Source organism: Acartia tonsa, chromosome 15 (genome assembly GCF_053477335.1).
Source record: "Acartia tonsa isolate MP-2025a chromosome 15, ASM5347733v1, whole genome shotgun sequence".
Lineage (NCBI taxonomy): Eukaryota > Metazoa > Arthropoda > Copepoda > Calanoida > Acartiidae > Acartia > Acartia tonsa.
This window is the reverse complement of record NC_137274.1, coordinates 23,517,837-23,523,824: the sequence shown is the minus strand read 5'-3', so window position 1 is coordinate 23,523,824 and position 5,988 is coordinate 23,517,837. Positions and strand designations below refer to the sequence as shown.

The following is a 5,988-nucleotide window of genomic DNA, read 5'->3' as shown; positions in this document are numbered from 1 at the left end:
ATTCACTTGATTATTGGGAATGATTCCAGTGGTTATTAGGCATAATCCCTGTTTATATATTTAGTGCAAAAACCGGTGAAAACGTTGAGGATGCATTTCTAGAAACTGCAAGAAAAATTTTCCAAAATATCCAGGTAAATGATGATAAACAAAATCACCCCTGTTTTAGATTAAATCATTAGCTACCTAAATAGTTTGGCTACCGCCAGTTGGTAACAAAGCAATAAAAATTCAATAAAAGTACCAAAGTTTACAAGATAGCGTGATTAGAGAATTCTTTGGGTACTGGTATAATTTACAGTCCAATATTCCCTTCCTCTCTGGGTAATCCATAATTCAAAGTAGAATGATGTCTATCTGTCTGTCTGTAAATCATGGGGACATGTTTTAATATTAGTACCCAAAGTTTATAAAATAACGTGGTTATAGAAAAGAGTACCTACCCAAAGTTTTTCCAAAATATCCAGGTAAATTCAATAAAGGGGGACATTCAATAAAAGTACCCAAAGCTTTAGGTTTCTTACACTAGTCCCCAAAGTTATATGATACTGTTTTCTTATTGGATGACTTAACAACTTTGGGGACTTTAACTGAATCTTGATTGGTTGCTTCATTTAGTTTAAATCTATAATAGGTCTGTTTTTGTGGATCATCATTGGGGATGTACATCAATTTATTGGCCATTGGCTTATCCTTTTAGATTCCTGGTTTTAATGGTTGTTGTCTTTCTTCTCTTTTTGATCAGGGATCTAAAGGGATAAGACAATTGGCAATAAATGGCCCAATGATGATACACAAAATTACCCTTTTTGTAGATTAGAATAATTGGTTGAAACTTCAGAACACACTACTTAACGAATCTACCAATCAAATTTCACCCCAAAGTTGTTACCTAAAGAAAATATTATAAAACTTTGGGGACTAGTGGAATAAACAGCCCATTGTCCCCTCTCTCTCTCTGCTTTTTGATACCTAATATACTTAAAAGTAATTTTTTTCTTAGGTCGGAATTTTGATTCATTGGTTCATAAAATTGAGTGTCCAAATGTTTCAACCACTAACAAATACAATTTATCCAAACCCGGAATTTTTCATTCTTTGGATCATAAAATTTAGTGTCCTAATGTTTCAACCACTAACAAATTAATTTATACTAGGATGGAAGTTTAGATTTGAATGCTGCTGAGAGTGGGGTACAACACAAGCCCAGCCAGGCTGGGGGGGCTAAACCCTCCATAACCCCTGGACAAGGTAGAGATAGATAGATAGAGAATTGGATATATAGTTAGATAGATAGATTTCCTGTTAGATAAAGGTCAGAAAAAGCTGTATTTAAAAAGATTTTCCTATGTGAAGAATGGAAAAGCTATTTTTTGCAAGAATTTTCTATTAGAAGGACAGAAAAGCCAGATTTAGCAAGATTTTGCTATGTTACAAGTTCAAACAGTACATTTAACTCTAAATAATTGATAATCTGAATGAACTATGTAAACACTCTTGCAAGTTTTTGCTATGTGAAGGACAGAAAAACTAGGTTTTGTAAGGTGAAGGGAGGCTACTTATGTCCAACATCTTCCAAAAATTTGTTAAGGGAGGAGGCAAGTTATGCCCTTCATCTAACAAATTCTTACTTAAGAGAGGCTACTTTTGTCCTTCATAAGAAGGTGACTTCTGTCCTAATTAAAGAATGACATTGTTTTCCTTCCATGATCCGTAGATAGATGTAGATCGATAGTCAGACAGACATATATACAGACATACATACAGACAGACATACAGACAGACATACTGTACAGACAGACAGACAGACATACAGACATACAGACATAAAGACAGACATACAGACATACAGACAGACAGACAGACAGACATACAAACTGACATACAAACTGACAAACTAACTGACAAACTAACTGACATACAAACTGACAAATAAGCAGGCAAACAGACAGACAGACCAACCAAAAAACTTGCATTAAAACTAAAAAGCCATGATAAATTATTATTGTTGTAGGAGAAAAAACCAGCAAAGAGTCGTGTTCCTGCTGAGAGAAAACAAACACCACCAACACATCCTAAATTATAGAGTAGCTTCGCTACGAGGAAAAAACAAACAGCTGATTTATTTTTTATGTATTTTATAGTATAATGTTTTATAATAAGGGGGGGGATTCCACATAAAGCAATTCATTAAAAATAAGGGGGGAATTCTAGTAGTGGGACCCTCTCCCAGGACCCATGAGATGCAACTATATAAAAGAGAACCATATCGGTTTGGTGGTTCAGCAAGATTCTTTATTTCCTATACACAGTCAGAGATCTTTTTACTTTATTATTAGTGTGTTAATCAAAATTCTGCAATCTAAGTTTGAATGCTTTTTTTTGGAAATACCCCCTTCAAAGTTTTTATTCATAAAATTCTGATAGTTATGAATTTACAGTCCCCCCCCCCCTTTTTTATGAAACAAAGAGACCAAGATGGTATTAAACTCCAGGAGGGAGGGAGGGGACATTGGACTGTCAAATATACTGGTTCCCAAAGTTTCATAGTTCGTTGGATTAAAAACTTTAGATACTTTCAACAAAGAGGACTATCCACGAACCAGAGCAAGTAATTCTAAGCATCTTCCAGCATTGGCCCAAAGTATTGTTTTAGTAAATATGCTAGGTTTATGTTTAATATTTGCTTAATCAACTAAAAAGTTAGGTTTCACCATGGTTTTATATGAAAAAATTTTGAATTGTTTGGTTCAATATCATCGAATGTTTTGATGAGTTCATACTGTTGTTTAAAAGCTTTGACATGAAATAAATTATTGTGATTAAAAATGTATATTTAGAAAAAGTTTTTTTCATATAAAACCATGGTGAAACCCAACTTTTTAGTCAATAAAGCAAATATTAGACATAAGACTAGTATATTCACTAAAAAAAATACTATGGATCAATGCTGGAAGATGCTTAGAATCACTTGCTCTGGTTCGTGGATAGTTCCCTTTTGAGTGGTCGGTTATTTAGCTGATTATATTTTGTATTATCATTTTAGTTGTTTTATTTTTTACATTTCTAGAGAGGAAAAGATATTTTTACTTTAAAATAAATATTTGCTACCTAGTATTGCTATCCAAAAGACTTTCAAGCTTTTTTAGGGTTGGGGGGGGGGGGGTGAAATGATGGGTTTCAAAGGTTTGAGGTTATTTTTTATTTTGAGGGGTTTAAAAAGTTTCAAAGTTAGAGGGGGATAAACCAACCAACCCCCCCCCCCCTTTCACCTTGGACGTTTCCCTCACATTTTAAGTTACATAAATCATTGTGGAGAAATTTTCCCCGAAAATTTTAGTGGCAAAATGATTTTTCATAAGGTAAAATATCTTGGCCCCAAAAAATTGATAGAATACCATGTACAAGTCGGAAATCTAAAGAGGTAAAGTTTCATTCATTGCCTAGTAAGGCAGGGGAAAACGGCCAAACGGTAGTGTAACTTTTTTTCTTTGTATTTGCGACTTTTATCAAGAATTATAGTTATTTATCACATCGTATTATAGATTATTAGGGGCGCAGCCGCTAATTTTAGATTATTTTTATGTATGATTATATTTTGTGATACAAGCATTTGTACAGGACAAGCTACTCTACAAGTAATACGTCTCCGTTAGTCTGTCTGTTTTACTGAGAGTGAGGGGACAATGGGCTATTTATTGCACTAGTCCCCAAACGTTTCAACCAGTAATTTTAATCTACAGAATTTTGTAATTTTGTGCATCATCCCTTCAGATCCCTGGTTTATTTTTTGCTATTATTGAATCGTATTGTCTTATTATTTACATTTCATTAAAAAGTTATAGAAATTTTTCATAAACAAGGATGACAACATCCATAAAGGCGAAGCTCTGAAACGGCAGGACAAACGAACATTAACACTTGTAGAGTATCACATACAAATTTGTTGTTTAAAAAAAGTTAAAAATTGACATGTTTAAAATGGACGTACGGTCATTCTGGTTTTGATTATAGAGTTGCTGCGCTTTCTAGTTGTACATAACTACTACAGGAATCACCATGCACAGTTTGAAATCGATAGGACAAGTCTAACATGCCTAAATTAACGAATAAACGACCCTCATTATAGAAAAGCTTCGCTTTTAAAAAACTTTAAAAATATAAATTTAGGTTAGAATAGTTATTTATCATATTATAGACAGCTTTCCGCGGAAAGTAAAAGTAAAAATTATATGGTTAATTCCAGTTAATTCCAGCCAAAGGCCCGTGGTGAAAAATTTTATGATTTTAGTTTGATATTCGTGGAAAATTGTCTGTAATTAAATGTTTCAGTATAGCTCACTGTACCGGTTCTAATCCAGCGGATATTGATCGGTTTCGAGGCCATACTGGAAGGAAAAACTGTGGTATTATTCCATTTCTTATTATTAAAGGCGAAGCTTTTCTATAATAAGGGTCAGTCCGTTTTTTCGTTAATTTAGGCATGTTATAATTGTCTTATCGATTTCAAACTTTGCATGATGATTCCTGTAGTAGTTGGGTACGATTTAGAAAGCGTAGCAACTTTAATGTTCCTCTGTCATACTGTATTAGAGCTTCGCTTTTATGGATGTTGTCATCCTTGTTTGAGCATGATTTTAATTTCTTATATAATATTAATATATGCCTAATTTTAAAAAATTTAATATGTAAGATAAAAAATAAATTTAAAAATTGATGTTGGTTTCTCTAAATTATTTTAAAGTAAGTATGTAGTGGAAACGTTCTGACACTCAACTCAATGAACCAACCAATGAGAATCCAATAAAAGTTTTACCTTAATTTCTTCATCAATTCCTTCATGGAGATAATTGCAGTATTTGGATCCAGGGAAAAGTGCGGGTACCTGGAGGCATCCTGCCAATATAATAATTATAATAGTATCATAGACAACTTTTGTGTTTTATTACCTATATAAAACAAGGATATCCATTAAGTAGAAAAGCACAAAAAATCGTGGATTTAAAATTTATTTGTTAAAATCAAGAATAGATTTATTGGAGAAAGTCTGGGTCATCCACAAAGACTCTTTGTGGTGGGTGCTCGCCCCTCGTAGTTGTACACAAATATCTCACTAGAACCTGATATCCATAATATTATATCATCCATTATATCAAGTTACGGCCAGGGATCTAAATGGATAAGACAATGTACATCCCCAATGATGACAAGACAAAATTTTTCCTTATGTACAAACCTTTTGACACTTAACTAAATGATGAAACAAATGAAAATTTAGTAAAAGTTGGCAAACTTGTTAAGCCAATGAATATGAGAATGTTATCATATAAATTCAAATTGTCACCAATTGTCTTATCCCTTTAGATCCAGGGAAGGAGGGGACATTGGACAGATATAACGTGTTTTTGGGACAATATATGATAAAGACATATCCAAATTAGTGGTCAGTCTATAAAATGTGCCAACATGGTCTAATGGATTTCAGACTGGTGCATACGATAGGCATTAGATGGACTTATATATATTTGTGTGAAATTCTATGTATGGTATAGAATATGTTTGCAATGGCCGCAGTCTACATGTCTATTTTGGTAAAAATGTCTTGTGTATTATATAAAATACACTTAAATGCATTTAGGGTCTTGAATTGAATATAATGTAACCTAATATTGTGTGTAAGATGATAAATTTGACTTTTGTATGGATAAAATATAGCGGATTCTAGCGGCAATTTTTTTTACTAATATATAGAGGTGGAAATTTGGTCTTGGTTAGCTGAGAGTAAATCCTCAATAGATATTGTAGAGTATTAGACTGCTACAAAATGTGATTTTATTTATTTAGACAATTTTTTTTTTATTGGCTTAAAATGATAAGCTATATGAAGTATATACGAAAAAAACTTTATTTAATTTTTTTTTAAATTTTCAATTTCAATTCTCTCTCTTTCTTTTTTTATTCTCTTTCTTTCTCTCTCAGACTGTCTCT

At 32.7% G+C, this 5,988-nt stretch overlaps 1 long non-coding RNA gene across 4 annotated transcripts; it reads left to right on the top strand.

Annotated features, from left to right (window-relative positions):
- LOC145307167 (uncharacterized) lies at positions 1-4,242 on the top strand. 4 transcript variants are annotated; one of them, XR_013875327.1, is made up of 5 exons: positions 1-134; positions 1,158-1,251; positions 2,015-2,607; positions 2,992-3,114; positions 3,363-4,242. It is a non-coding gene; the product is annotated as an uncharacterized LOC145307167 (long non-coding RNA). The 4 variants fall into 4 exon arrangements; XR_013875326.1 differs by having other exon boundaries at positions 2,992-4,242; XR_013875325.1 differs by having other exon boundaries at positions 2,015-2,611; positions 2,992-4,242.
- Positions 4,243-5,988: the final 1,746 nt, after the last annotated feature.